Source organism: Dipodomys spectabilis, unplaced genomic scaffold (genome assembly GCF_019054845.1).
Source record: "Dipodomys spectabilis isolate Male_0828 unplaced genomic scaffold, ASM1905484v1 ptg000312l, whole genome shotgun sequence".
NCBI lineage: Eukaryota > Metazoa > Chordata > Mammalia > Rodentia > Heteromyidae > Dipodomys > Dipodomys spectabilis.
The window spans coordinates 5800558-5815841 of NW_024870989.1; positions in this window are offsets into that span (position 1 = coordinate 5800558).

Here is a 15284-nt window from a genome sequence, read left to right on the forward strand (position 1 = left end):
GGACAATGTCTAAGTGTCCACTGTAGGCTTCCCGATGAAGAGGGGTATATTCATTGTCATCCCAAGTATTCACATGAGTAGCTTTTATGGAAAGTAGTCACCACACTCTAGTAAGCCGATTATTTTCAGCAGCCCAAAGAAGAAATTTTCTTGGATCCTACTCCATTTTTTTTCTTGCAATTGATACGATTTCTCACTTTTTCATTTTGTTACTCATCTTCATCAGAATTGCCTAACTAGGGACTTTCAGTGCCAGTGGGAATAAGGTGTCCATGTATTTCCCCAATAGTTCATATTGGGAAAAATACAATGAATTTTCTGCATCTGTTTTTTTTTCATGTATGATTTATTTTCTCTTTTTACATTTTTATTATTCTAAGTCATTCTAACTAGAAAGTAGGGAATTGATGGAGAGCAGAGGAAAGATGTTCCTCCTTATTCAAAGGTACAGACTGAAAATAAGGATCAGTGTTGTCTTCATGTGCAGCTTCTTCCAGGAATGAGAAAATAGAAGGTGGCTCAGTGGTAGAGTGCTTGCCTTGCATGTCTGAGCAACGGCAGGTCATGTCCACTTTGTAGCCTTGTCATGCAGACCCATGGTACAAAGAAAAAGACGTAATACCCCAGCCCTCTGAAGTTCGCCACTTTTTGTGGTATCCTACTTTTTTTTCTTCCTGCAAATCCTCAGGGCCTAGGATCCCAGGATCAGCTATGGGTCCAGAGACTGCACCACAGTCTAGGGTGATGGAAGCTGAGTCAGAGTTGCCACAACCTAAGTTCAAGCCCCGTGGTTGGCAAAATAAAGAATAAATAAAACAATTAATTAATTATTTAACTAAATTAAAAAGAAATAAAGCTCTTTCATTTGGAATTTCTGCCAGTTTCCTTCCTAAGCCTGGGATTTGAACTCAGGGTCTTGGTAAATCTGTAGCAATGTGAGGGAAGGTGCAGAGTTACCACTACTTGAGTTCAAACCCCGTGCCAAGCCAAAAATTAAAAAAAAAAAGTCACTGAACTCGGCAGGGGGAGTAGTTGTGGAGATGGGAGGGAAGGGATGGTAGGGGGAAAACAAAAAAAAGAGGAGGCAACAATGCTCAATAGGAAATGAACTCATTACCTTGCTCATGTAACTGTGAACCCTCTGTACAACATTTTTGCAATAAAAATGTACAAAAAAAGAAACAATGTAGTGCTCAGAGAAGCACTTTGGGGGTAAGGTAAGGATGTCTGAAAAGCTGTACAAAATTCTACACTGCTTTTTTTTAAATGCTCTGTGTGGAACTGAATGAACATAACTGCTTTCATTAAAAAAAATTAAGCCACTGTCTTGGAACTGGGGCCAGTATTTCTGTAATTGCTGTGATTTGATCTCACCCTCCAGGTAACTCTTTTGCACCATAGGTGAAGGCGAAGCTTACTGTCTTTGAGGAAAACAAATTCAGGCTAGAGTTCTGAGGGCCCAAATGAACACCTTGCAATGGAAAAAAATATTTCTATACATGTGTAATATATGATATATACTTACACATGTATGTTTATTACATATTATTTTTTATTATTTATTTTGTATTTTATTTTTTATTTGATTCATTTATTTATTGTTTATTGTATTTAGTATTATTATACACATAATATTTAGTACATGTTTTACATCTATTATAAAATGATTCACAATAATTTAGGACATTGACTCATTTTCATTTATACTTTATTAAGTGTTGAAACATGATACATAATTAAATGGAAGCATTTGTTACAGTCTTCACATGTTTAGAGTCTCTCCCACAGATAAGCTTTGTCTTCTTCATCTTTGGACACCTTCCTATAGGGATTTCTTTAGATGATTTATAATCAGAGGCCTTTTCTTGAGAATAGGCAAGTTGAGGGATAAAACTGTAAGGGTGGGGCTAGAAATGTGACAGTGGTAAGGAGCTCGCTCAGCATGCATGAATGCCATGGTTTGAATCCTCAGTGCCACATACTCAGAAAAACCCAGAAGCTGTGGAGTGGCTCAAGTGGTAGAGCTCTAGTCTTGAGAAAAAGAAGCTCAGAGAGAGTGCTCAGGTCCTAAGATCAAGCCCCAGGACTTTCAAAAATAATAGGCCAGATTCTGGTGGCTCACATCTGGAAAACTAGCTTCTCAGGAGACTGGGAGCTGAAGACCACAGTTCAAAGAAAGGCTAAGCAAGGAAAGCCTGTTAGACCCTTATCTCCAATGAACCGCCAAAAGACACTGTGGCTCATGTGGTACTGTTTGCCTTGAGCTGAAGGGCTCAGGGACATTACCCTGGCTTGAGTTCGAGACACACAACTGGAAAAAACTGAGGGTTAATCAAAGTACTTTTCCTATTTGCCAATTAAGAGAACATTCTCTGGAAAATGAATGCTGATGTATACCAGAATTGGAGTCAGAGCTCAAGGTTCAAGTTTAGTAGATCCATATACCCAGCCTCTGAGACTCTAGCCTTATAACCTTGTGTGCTACAGGGTTCTGAATGGTCCAATGTTGAAAGGGTTAATATGCTCCCCAAACCCTTTGTGATAAGCAGTTGACTTGTACTGAAAATGTCATTACAGTTGTGATCCTAGCAGAGAATCAGTAGCTCACGCCCATCACCCTATCTTAGGAGGCTGAGGTCTCAGGATCACAGGGTAAAGTCAGCCAGAGTAGGAAAGTCTATGACACTCTGACTTCCACTTCTGAAAGGTGAGATGTTCAAGAGCTTCCTGGGTTTCCCTTGGTGATGAGAAGTTACTTGCACTCTAAATGTTCTTAGAATTCTCAAGCTGTAGAAGCAGGAAAGAAACAATATTGACCCATCCTGGGTTCAAATGAAGTTCTCAGGGTCCAAGCCCTAGCCCTGTTAGCAGGAAGAACTCCATTATATCACTGTATTTGAAGGACAGAAAATAGTTGCAAAAGCCAGGCTAGGTGAAGAGACCAAGGCCTGCAGGATTAGGAGGCAGAATGTACACACTCAACAGGAAAGTGAGCTGCAAAACCACTTCATTCATTCCAGGCACAACCAGCAACGGGCGGGGGGGGGGAACTTCAAACATTTGTTAGAGTTACACCAGGGTCAGGCTTTTCTCAACCTCTTCAAACAATGACTGATTAACCTTCCTCCCTCAGGTTAAGGCAGCCTCAGGCTATCTTTAGGTTACCAATAGAGAGACAGTTTAGTGGGGGAGAGGGGAGGAACAAAGTAGAAAAATCTTGCTTTTTGGTCTTAGGAAGTGGGTTCTTGACTCTCCATCTGTCAGATTTGAAGGCCCTTCTTCTACCTCGGTGAATCCATTCTCCTTCCTTTATTCTGCAAATCATTAATGCCAATCCCCAGTCCAAGGAGAAGCAGGGCCGTTTCTCTTCTCTCTCCAAGCCCCTGGCTCTCCCCTCTTGGCTCTGGGGCCCTCAGCTGCCTGAGAAGTGGGAGAGAGACAGTCTTCCTGCTCTGTGGTTATGTGAATGCGATACTGGTATACTGGCACACTGCCGAAGGCCTCATGACTGCTAATTGTTCCCTTCTTCCCTCTTGACGTCCAAGACCAGATTCATCTATCATCTTTGTATCTATCTATCTATCTATCTATCTATCTATCTATCTATCTATCTATCTATCTATCTACCCACTCACCTACCTACCTACCTAACTATGCCAGTTCTCGGTTGAACTCAAGGCCTGGGCACTATCTGTAGCACTCTATTACTTGAGCCACAGCACCAATTCTGTCTTTTTCTGTGTATGTGCTACTGAGGAATCGAACCCAGGGCTTCTTGCATGCTAGGCAAACAGTCTCTCACTAATCCACATTCCCAGCCCCCTCATCTTTTTATTAATGGTATTTTGTACATATGTAGGCTGCCATTTTTCATCCCCAAGTTAATTTTTGTGAATACCAGTTACTTCTAAGAAACCTGATCTTGTCTTCCCTTGCCTGATTTGTGATTGTTCCTGTGTTGGCCTCATAGTAAAATGTAAATAAACCCTGCTGAGAGCCTAAGTGTGCATCATATAAGGACACAGGCCTGGTACCCTGGAAGAGAAAAGCGATGGGCCTGAAATGAAGATTATGATGCAGTTTGTGCAACAGGCATCTCTGAAAAATAAATCAGTAAATAAAAGCAGAAGCATTGCATATGGTCTGTTTGCACTCAGGGAGGTAATACAAACATAAGTAGGTAAGGCACGGATACATAACTTGGCCTTCTCTCTTTGAATTTTTTGTGGTCATCCCAGGGCTTAAACGCAGGGCCTTATGCAATCCTGAGTTGTGTTACTCAATGCTGAGGCTCTACCACTGCCACAGCTCCACTTCCAGCCATCTGGTCGATAAAAATTGGACATAAGCACCTCTCAGGCTTTCCTGCCTGCTCTGGCCAGTATCTCCTGCTTAGCTTTCTCTCTCAAAGCTGGAGCTCTACCCTCTGGGCCACTGCTCCACTTCTGGCTTTCTGGTGGTTTATTGGAGAAAGAGGCTCACAACTTCCTGCTCAGGCTGGCTTTGGACGGCGATCTCCTGAGGAGGATTCAAGCAACTTTCCTCAGGGATTCGCTGAGGAACCGCTCCTCACAAACCGTTAGTCTAAATCTCGAGAGGTACTAGAGAAAAACAGAAACAGGAAGATGTTTCTAGTGTGTTCTAGATACTTAAGTTCGGAAACACTCATAATTATTATTTCATTTTATAGGCAAAAGGAGCAGTGCAGACTGCATGAGGATCGTTCCAGCTTTCGATCCACTCATCCTGAGACAGTAAATTTACTGCAGCTCAATACTAAGTGACTGAACTGGCATGTCCTGTGGACATTTGCTCCCAAATCCTATAACACTCATTTCTCACTTTTGACTGCAAACCTGTGACCAAAGGAGAAGATGATGAGGGAAAATCGTTTTCAGAGAAAGCAGCTATAAAGAACTTGGGTAGTTTACTTATAAATTCAAACCAATGGAATGACCCTGTTAAGAAGTCAGCTTGTCCAGAGTAAAACATGAAGAAGGAAAGAAAGGGAAGTGCCAGTGGCTGCTGACTCTAATCTCAGCTCTGAGGTGGCTGAGATGTAGAGAACCTTAGTTTGAATCCAGCCAGTATTAGAAAGTCCATGACACTGATATTTCTAAGAGATCCGAGAAAAGCCCAGATGTGTGGCTGCGACTGAAGGTTAATGCATTACCTGAGCAAAAGCAGCTCAGGGACAATGCCTAGGCTCATAATCCAACCCCAGACCTGCCCCCCCGCCTGTACCTCCATGTCTTTGCGTGTGTATGGATGTTCCTTTAGGTGTAGTTCCAGAGTAGTTATAATGAACAGCACCAAACTAGGAAATTTGTTTTAATACAATGATTTCATAGCATAGAGAGTGCTTTTGAAACAGTGCATGTTCAGGGACTCCCCTTACTGTTCCCAGTGTAGCCTGAGGGTTTCTCCCCACCCCATGCTGTGGTAAGAAGTCTCAGTCATTGTCTGAACAGGCAAACAAAAAAGGCCTTACCTCTGTACAGCGGTGAAACAACTCTATCTGGACCAATTAGTGAGGATGAGTGTGGGTAGGCTCTGAAGGCCAGGAGAAAAAGGCCTCTTTGTACCCCAAGCTATCTCTCTCCCTAGTTCTCTGTTTTGACAGTATGCCTTCAATTGTGTAACCTCCCTTGGCAGGCCAAGTTCCCTGCACTTATCCTGCCATTGTGAGACTATATTCCGGTGTTCAGATACAGTGCTCAATATAATTCAGGAGTTCTTCTGGCCAAAAACTAGGATATTGAACCTAATGAAATGTTTAATTGCAGGCGATGATGGGCCTATGATAATCTTTCCTAGGCTTCTGGAACTTGGGATATCCAAGCACATATCGCATATCAGAAAGATTCGTGTCATCTAGGGCTGGTGAAGCTCATCATGTTTTGAAACATTTGACCTCTCCTTGTTGGGCCCTAGGTGGCTAGGTTTTGGGTTCAACACAGGGCCTGGGTGCTGAACATGAGCTCAATGCAGAAGCCCAGTGCTTTACCATTCTGTGTCTCAGTTTCACTTCTGGTCTGTGTGTGTGTGTGTGTGTGTGTGTGTGTGTGTGTGTTTGTCCCTGTGTGTGTGTGCATACACCAGTCCTGGATCTTGAACTCAGCACTGTACCTTGTTTTTCTTGAACAAGGATAACTCTCTCCCACTTGAACCACAGAGCTATTTCAGGCTTTTTTCTGGTGATGTGGTCCTGAGAAATCAAGCCCAAGGTTTCATATATGCAAAGCACTCTACCCCAAGGCACATTCCCAGTCCTCTATTTCAGATTTGTTAGTTTGTTTCTGCTCTTTTGTTGTTGTTGGTTGTAGGAGATGATGTATGGGCCTGCGTGCTGTCCCTGAGTTCTTCAGCTCAAGTCTGATGCTCTACCACTTGAGCCACAGAGCCACTTCAGTTTTTCTGGTGGCCCATTGGAGCTAAGTGTCTCAAGGACTTTCCTGCCCCAGACTAGCTTTGAACCATGATCCTCAGATCTCATCCTCCTGAGTAGCTAGTATGACAGGCATGAGCCAAAAGTACCGAGCTTCCACTTCAGGTTTCTTAGTGGTCAATTGGAAATAATAGTCTCATAGGACTTTTTGTGTCTGGGATAGTTTGGAACCCAGATCCTCAGATCTCAGCTTCCTGAGAAGGCAGCTATCGACCCCCTAGGTCATGGCACTCTGCTGTAAGGGGGTCTGTGGTTCCACATGTTGGAGTGGTAGCCATGTGCCCAAGAGGTAATGGTCAGAGCTTAGGCCCTGAGTTCAAGGTCTTCAGGAGACAAGTCTCTAGTCTTCAGTAATACATAATTTTGTCCCTGCCATGGAGACATATCTGAGCTCAAATCTCTTGTCTGCATAATCATCATCTCAGTATGTAGCTCTTACAAGGACCCAATGAAAGAATGCATCCTGAGAAGGACACAGCACATGGCACTTTTTGCATGACTCAGCACACAGCATCCTGTGAAAGACTCAGAACACAGCACCCAATGCAGGACTCAGAATACTGCACCCTGTGAAAGACTCTGCACATAGCTCCCTGTGCAAGACTCAGCACAGAGCAACCTATGAAGGACTCAGTACTTAGCTCTATTCCACAAGCTGTCATTAGAATTAGGGAAATATTTGAAATGTACTGTGACATTATGAATATTGTGACATCACATTGTTAGATGTAATGACTGTTGTGTCACATTGTCACATCACAAATCTGTTCTGACTTCATCACATTTGTGCCAACAAATGCCTTTGGAATCCTCACAATCACATTCTAAAATGATATACTCATTGTGAGTTAATGACAATTGAGGTCTGGCATGCCATTGTCACATCAGCAATCTACTGCGACATCACAAAGGTATTTTGAACTCATCACTATTATGGCATCACCAACTAATTGTCACATAACACTCTTATGACATAAAGTTGACATCATATTGCAATTGTGATATTATTGTACCATCATACTTTTACAAATTTATTATGCCCTCATCACATCTTAGAAAATGCATGGCCTTTGGGATATCAAGATCTTTCTATGAACGTGTTTCATTGTGAACTTGTAGCAATTGAAATTTGAAATAAGATGTGACATTACAAACTAGTTTTGACATCACTAACCCATTTTTATATCATTAACATTTTGAAAACTCAAACCTGTTAGGAATTTTAGCACTTTTAACAAAAACACATGGCCTTTGTGTCATCACAGTTCATTTGTGTATGTATTATGATTTCATTCTCATATCCTCACTATAAACTAATGACAATTAAGATCTGACATGCCATTTTGACATCACAAACCCTTTGTGACATCAACACCAATTTGACATCAGACTGTCGTTATGACACCATCAGCTCATGGTGACATCACCAAGCTACAGTGACATCATAGCATTGCCATTTTGCTGTCATAGACACATTGTGAAAGTATATCCTGTGGTTTCATAATATTTCAAATGTGGCATATCAGTTGATATCAGAAACACATTGTGACCTCATAGCCATTGTAACATTATAAACCCTGTGTGACATCATAACCAGTGTCACATCACATTGTTATTTTGACATCTTTAGCTTATGGTGACATCACCAAATGACAATGACATTATAGCATTTGCCATTATGTCATTGTGATATCATAGTCACATTATGAATGCCTGACCTGTGATTTCATTGTATTTGAAATGGGCATATGGGTTGATATCAGAAACTCATTGTGATGTCATAACCATTGTCACATCAAAATCCCTTTGTGACATCAATTTGGCAATGTGACATAACAAAGGCAATGTGATGTTACTAAGGCACCCTGATATCACAATGGTCATGAACTCACAATTGGTTTCTGATATCAACCAACATGCCACATTAGAAATAGAATCAAATAACATAATAGGCAAACACAACGTGTATATGACATCAGAATGACAATGTGATGTTACAATGCTATGATGTCATTGTAGTTTTACATGTCAAAATGAGCTGATGGTGTCATAATGGCAACTTGATGTCACAATTATGATGATGTCAGAAAAGATTTGTTATGTTTCAATGGTATGTCTGATGTCAGTTGTCATTAGTTCCCCATGAGGATATGGATACAAAAAAAGTTCTGTGATGTCACAGAGGTCACGTGTGTTTTCAAGGGTGGTAAGAGGTCATAATAGATTTGTGATGGCACAATATGATCCATAATGTCACAATGGAAATGAGATGTCACAATGGAAATGAGATGTCTTATTGGGTTTTTGATGTCACAGTGGTGATGAGGTCACAATGGTTTTGTGATGTCAGTTTATTTGTAATATCAGAATGATATATCCAATTTCAATTACTCATAATTCAATGTGAGGATACAAGGTGATAAAAGAAGCTTCATAGTATGAGGTCATAGCATGTGAACACCCAATAGGACAGTGATTTTACAATGACAATGTGATGTCTCAACATCATGTTATAATAATGTTTTGAGGTCACAATTGGTGACGCCATACTGATGAGGCATCACAATAGATTTGAGATGTCCCAAGGGGTTGGTGATATCACAATGGCCTGTAGGATCTCAATTGTCATTAACTCATCATGCGTATATGAGTTTGGGAAGATATTCTGATGTCACCAAAGTATATGTAGTCACAAAGGTGAAGAACTAACAGATCTGAGATGTCCAAAGTGACACAATGGTTATGATGTCCAGTGGTGTGATATCATGATGTTACACTGGATTTTAGATATCTCATGTCATATCTGAAATATGAGGTCGAACACAGTATTTCAACTCACAAAGGGCCTAAGATATCACAATGGCATGTCACAAAAATTATGAGGACAGGAGAGGAATTTGATGTCACAGTGGGTTAGTGATATAACAAAGGCAATGTGCTGTGACAAAGAGATTTGATGTCACAAAGGTTATGGGTTCACAATGGTTTCCTGATATCAATTCACATGGCACATTTGAAATTGAATGAAATCAAAGAATAGGCATTCACAATGGGTCGATGACATCCAAATGACAATATGATGTCAAGGCAGCAATGTTTGATAGGATATGTACTCATTACCTTGCTAATGTAACTGCAATCTCTCTGTACACTATAATTACAATAAATAACACACAGAAGAAAAAAAAGAAAAAATGGTATGGTGTCATTGTGGTTTGGTGATGTCACAATGAGATGATGATGTCATGATGACAATGTGATTTCACAGTCATAATTATTGCTCAAAGTATTTGTGATGATACAATGCTATGTGTGATCACAATTTCCATTAGTTCACTATGAGTATATGGATACACAAAGGGTCTGTGATGCCACAGAGGTCGTGTTTTTTTTAAAGGTGCTAAGATTTCACAATAGCTTTGTGATGTCACAATGTGATTGCGAAGGCCCAACAGCAATGTGATGTCACAATGGGTTTGTGTTGTCACAGTGGTGATGAGGCCAAATGAGTTTGTGATGTCACTATGAGTTTGTAGTATCAAAATGACATGTGTAATTTCAATTTCTACTAGTTCACAATGAGGATACAATTTCGAAGAAAGAAATTTAAGCTCCAAAGACCTTGAGTTTTTAATCATAACTTGTGTGATATGCTGCCTTTAGTAAGCTTATAATGTTTTCAAACTCATAATAATTCTGGTATGACATACCATATTCGAAATTGACTCTGACATCATGAACATTGTGACATCACATTGATAGATATCAAGACCATGGTATCATATTGTGAACTCACAAATCTGTTAGGACTTCATCACAGCCAATACATGACTTTGGAGACAACACAGTCCCTTTTTGAACTCATATCTTCATTGTGAATTAATGACATTTGAGATCCGGTATGGCATGGTGACATTTCCAACCAATTGTGACAACATAAACCTATTATAGTAGAAACACATTGTGTTCTAATAGCCATTGGGGTAGCACAATACCTTTGTAATCCCACATTTCCATTGTGATATCACTAGCCCACTGTGAAATTGCAATCCTCTCACACCCAATCCAGGAATGAAATGTGATATCTGAATTCAGTTGACATCTAGATCATGGTGACACTGATAGATGTTATGAGTATTTTGTCACATTCTGACAATACACACCTGTTAGGACTGCATCACTTTTGAGACAATGCATGCCTTTGGAGACATCACAGTCCCTTTGTGAGCTCATATACTCATTGAGAGTGAATGACAATTGAAATCACATGTATCATTTTGATAGCACCAACCTATTGTGACCTCACACACCTCTTGTAAATTCATCACCAATGTGGCCTCACCAATTGTGATATCAAAACATTATTAAGTCATCATATTGCAACATCCATTACCATTGTGATATTACTGTTCCATTGTTTTTTCAAAAGTCTAGTATGTCTTCATAGCATTTTAGAAAATTCATGGCCTTTTATATTTCATTCTTCTTCTGTGAACTCATATCCTCATTGTGAAATAGTTGCAACTGAAATTGGACATGTGATTATGAGATGTGACTTCACAAAACTATTTGATTTCATCACCAATGTGACATCACAAACCCATTGTGAGCTTTCATTGTCATTTGACATCACTATCACATTGTGACATCCCAAACCTATTAGGATCTCTTAGCACCTTTGAAAAAACACCTGGCCTTTGTGACATCACAATCCCTTTTTGTAACTATACCCTCATTATGAACTGACAATTGATATCAGACATGCCATTGTAACACAACAAACCCTTTGTGACATCACCAATGTGACATAACATTCTCATTGTGACAGCATCAACTACTTTTGACATCACAAAACTATAGTGATAAGATAGCACTATGAGGACATAATTTCATTGTGAGGTTATAGACAGATTGTGAATGTCTGTTTTTAATTTTTTTTTTTTGCGTGTGGGGGTCGTGGGTCGTGGAGCTTGAAATCTGAGCTTGGGTGCTCTCCCTGCTCTTCAGCTTTAGGCGAGCACTCTACCAGTTGAGCCACAGCGCCACTTCTGGTTTTCTAGTCGTTTTTATTGGATATAAGAGTCTCATGGACTTCCCTGCCTGAGCTTGCTTTGAACTGTTATCCTCAGATCACAGCCTCCTGAGTAGCTAGGATTACAGGTGTGAGCCACCGGGGCCCAACTTTTTCATTGTATTTCAAATTTGACATGTGTGTTGATATCAGAAACATAATGTGACCTAATAACCATTGTAGCATCATAAATCAGCAATGACATCAAATTGTTATTATCACACCATCAACTCACTGTGACATCACCAAACGATAATGGCATCATAGCATTATAAATCACAGTGACATTGTTACAACATAGATGTAACAGTGTGAAGGCCTAATCTAGGAATTCATTCTATTTCTGAATCCCATTTTGACCATATAATCATTGTGATATCACAATCCTTTGTGACATCGCATTGCCATTGTGATATCATTAACCTGCTGTGTCATCACAAACCAGTCCTGTCCTTATAAGTTTTGTGACATGTTGCCATTGTCATATATTAAGCCCTTTGTGAGCTCACAATCTGTTTTCAATCTCATGTTTCTGGTATGACATGTGATATCAGAAATCCCCTGTGACATCATACTGCCAGAGGTCATGACCATTGTGTCACATTGTGATATCACAAAACTGTTAGAATGGCATCACATTTGTGACAACACATGCTTTTGGGGACATTACAGTCCCTTTTTGAACTCATATATTCATTGCCAATTAATGAAAATTGAGATCTGCCATGCCCCTCTGACATCATGAACCCCTTGTGACATCACAAACTTATTGTAACCTCATCATGAGAATGGCATCAACAACTAATTGTGGTCTTAAAGCATTGACATGACATTGTGGTATTGCCAGTGTGATATCACTGTCCCATTGTGTTTTACAAACCTATTATGGCCACATCACATCTTAGAATATTCATGGTCTTTGAGACTTCCATCTCTTTCTGTGAACTCCTGTACTTATGACCTCTAAGGCAAGGAGAAAAACCATCGAGTCACATTTAATATAATAAACCAATTTACACTAGAAAGGGGACTGTGATTACCTTATCCTGGACTTTATACCCAGGTCCAAGAGCAGCCTTAACCACAAAACCTCAGACCTCCAATGGGCACCCTTTCTTAATTGGTCTGCAAACCAACATCCAAAAAATTATCATCTCCAAAACTCCAAACTTCAATGGGCAAGGCATTTTACTTTTCCATTCCTCCCTCCTTCGCCACAGACCTGTCCTTTCTTCCTGGTCTTTCCCTTTTTCCCTTCCACCACTTTCTTCTTCTCTTCAGGCCACTCCACTCTCCACAGGCCTGCCCTACTCTGTGCCAGTGACCACTTGCCAACCTTCTGCTCTCCTTCAACTTCCTCTCTTCTCAGATTTTTTCCTTCCTGCTGTCCTACCACTTTCTTCCATCCGGGTAGTTCCCATTTTTATCTCCCCTTCCAGTGCTCTGAAAATGCAACCTAGATATAGGTTGTAACCCTCCTCACTCCAACGGGTCTCCTGCCTAACAGTTTTCAACCATCACTTCCCAAACTGCCCAATTTTCAATCAATTTTTGACAGCTCACCATGTGAGGTTTGACACCTCCACCTTTGGCAGCATTCCTCACACTCTCTGGGGGGCCAAGCCAAGAATTTAAAATGATAATCAGCTCCCACAGATAATTCTGTTCCCACTGGTTATTACAGTATCCTCATAGTGAATTAGAAGAAATTGAAGTTGTATATGTCACTGTTATATTACAATCTTGATGAGACATCACTATCACATTGTGACCTCATCACAACGGTGACATCACAAACTCATTGTGATATCACATTGCCATTGTGCCACCATGATCACATTGTGACTTTCCAAACTTATTGTGATCTCAAAAGCATTGAAAAAATCATGGCCTTTGTGACATCACAGGCCTTTATGTACCCATATCATTTTGAGCTAATGAAAATTGAGTTCAGACATGCCATTTTAACATCTCAAAAGCTTTGTGACATCATCACCAGTTCAACATCACATTGTCATTATTACAACATCAGCCCATCGTGACATCATAAAACAACAATGACATCGTAGCATTATGACATTACAATGTCATTGTGATGTCACAGATACCTTGGAATGCCTATTCTGTGATTTCATTCTATATCAAATGTGGCAGGTGAGTTGATATCAGAAATCCATTGTGACCACATAACCATTATGACATTACAATACCTTGATGACACCATATTGGCATTATGATATCACTAACCCACTGTGACATCATAAAACTGTCCTATCCTCATAAATTTTTTGACATGCTGCCAGTGTGTTATCTTTGGCCTCTCTGAGTTCATAAATTGTTTAACTCATAATACTTCAGGTATGACATGTGATATCAGAAATTCACTGTGACATCATGACCACTGTGATATCACACAGCCAAATGTCATGACCATTGAGTCACATTTTGACATCACAAACCTGTTACGACTCATTAAAATTGTGCCAATATATTCCTTTGGAGACATCATTAACCCTTGTGAACTTATATATTCATTGTCAATTAGAGATCTGGCATGAGACTGTGACATCACCCACCATCCCATTGTGAAATCACAAACCTATGTGACCTCCTCACCTGTATGGCATCGCCAACTGTTTGTGACTTCAAAAAAATACTATCTCATGTAATGGTAATATCACATTTTCAATGGGATTTTCACCATTGCATTTTCACCAATCTATTATTTCCTCGTATTTTACAAAATTCATGGCTTTTCTGATTTCTAGCTCCTTATGTGAACTCGTATTTAATTGTGATCTAGTAGAATGAAATTGGACATGTAATGGTGATATTACAAATTCATTGTGACATCACTATCCATGTGTGACCTTATCACCACAGTGATATCACAAACCCATTGTGACATCACATTACCACAGTGATATCATGACCATCTTGTGACATCCCAAACCTGTTGGGACCTCTTAGCACCTTTGAAAAAGCACATGGTGTTTGTGACATCACAGTCCCTTTGTGTAACCACGTCTTCATTGTGAACAAAGGACAACTGACATCAGGCATGCCATTGTACCATTACAAATGCTTTGTGACATCATCTCGAGTGAGATCACGTTATGATACCAACTGCCCATTGTGACATCCCCAAATGACACTTACATCATAGCATTATGACATCACATTTTCATTGTGAGGTCATAGAGACAATGTGATTGCCTATTCTGTGATTTCATTCTATCTCAAATGCGGCATAAGTTGATTTCAGAAACTTATTGTGACCACATCACCATTGTGATGTTACAATCCCTTTGTGAACTCATATGGACCATGTGATATTATTAATGCAATGTAACATCACAAACCTGTCTTGATCTTACAAATTTTGTAATTAGCGACTACCTTGACCTGGGCTGGATGCCCAGAGCTAAATGCAGCCTCAACCATGAATCCTCACACCTCCCAAGATCAACCCAGGCATTTGTTAACTGGTCTGCAAACAACCAGCCCCCAACATAATGAACAACAAAGCTCTACACTTCAAAGGACAAGGCTTTATCCTTTCTCTTCATCCTCCTTCTCTCCAGACCTGTCCTATCTTTCAGGTCTTTCCATTTTTTCCTTCAACCATTCCCTTCTTTTCTTCAGGCTGCTCTATTCTTGACAAACCTGCCCTGCCCTGTCCAGGTGGCCAGTTGCCGTCCTTCACCACCTGCTCTCCCTCAATTTCCTTTCCTCCCAGGTCTTTACCCTCCTGCAGTCTCATCA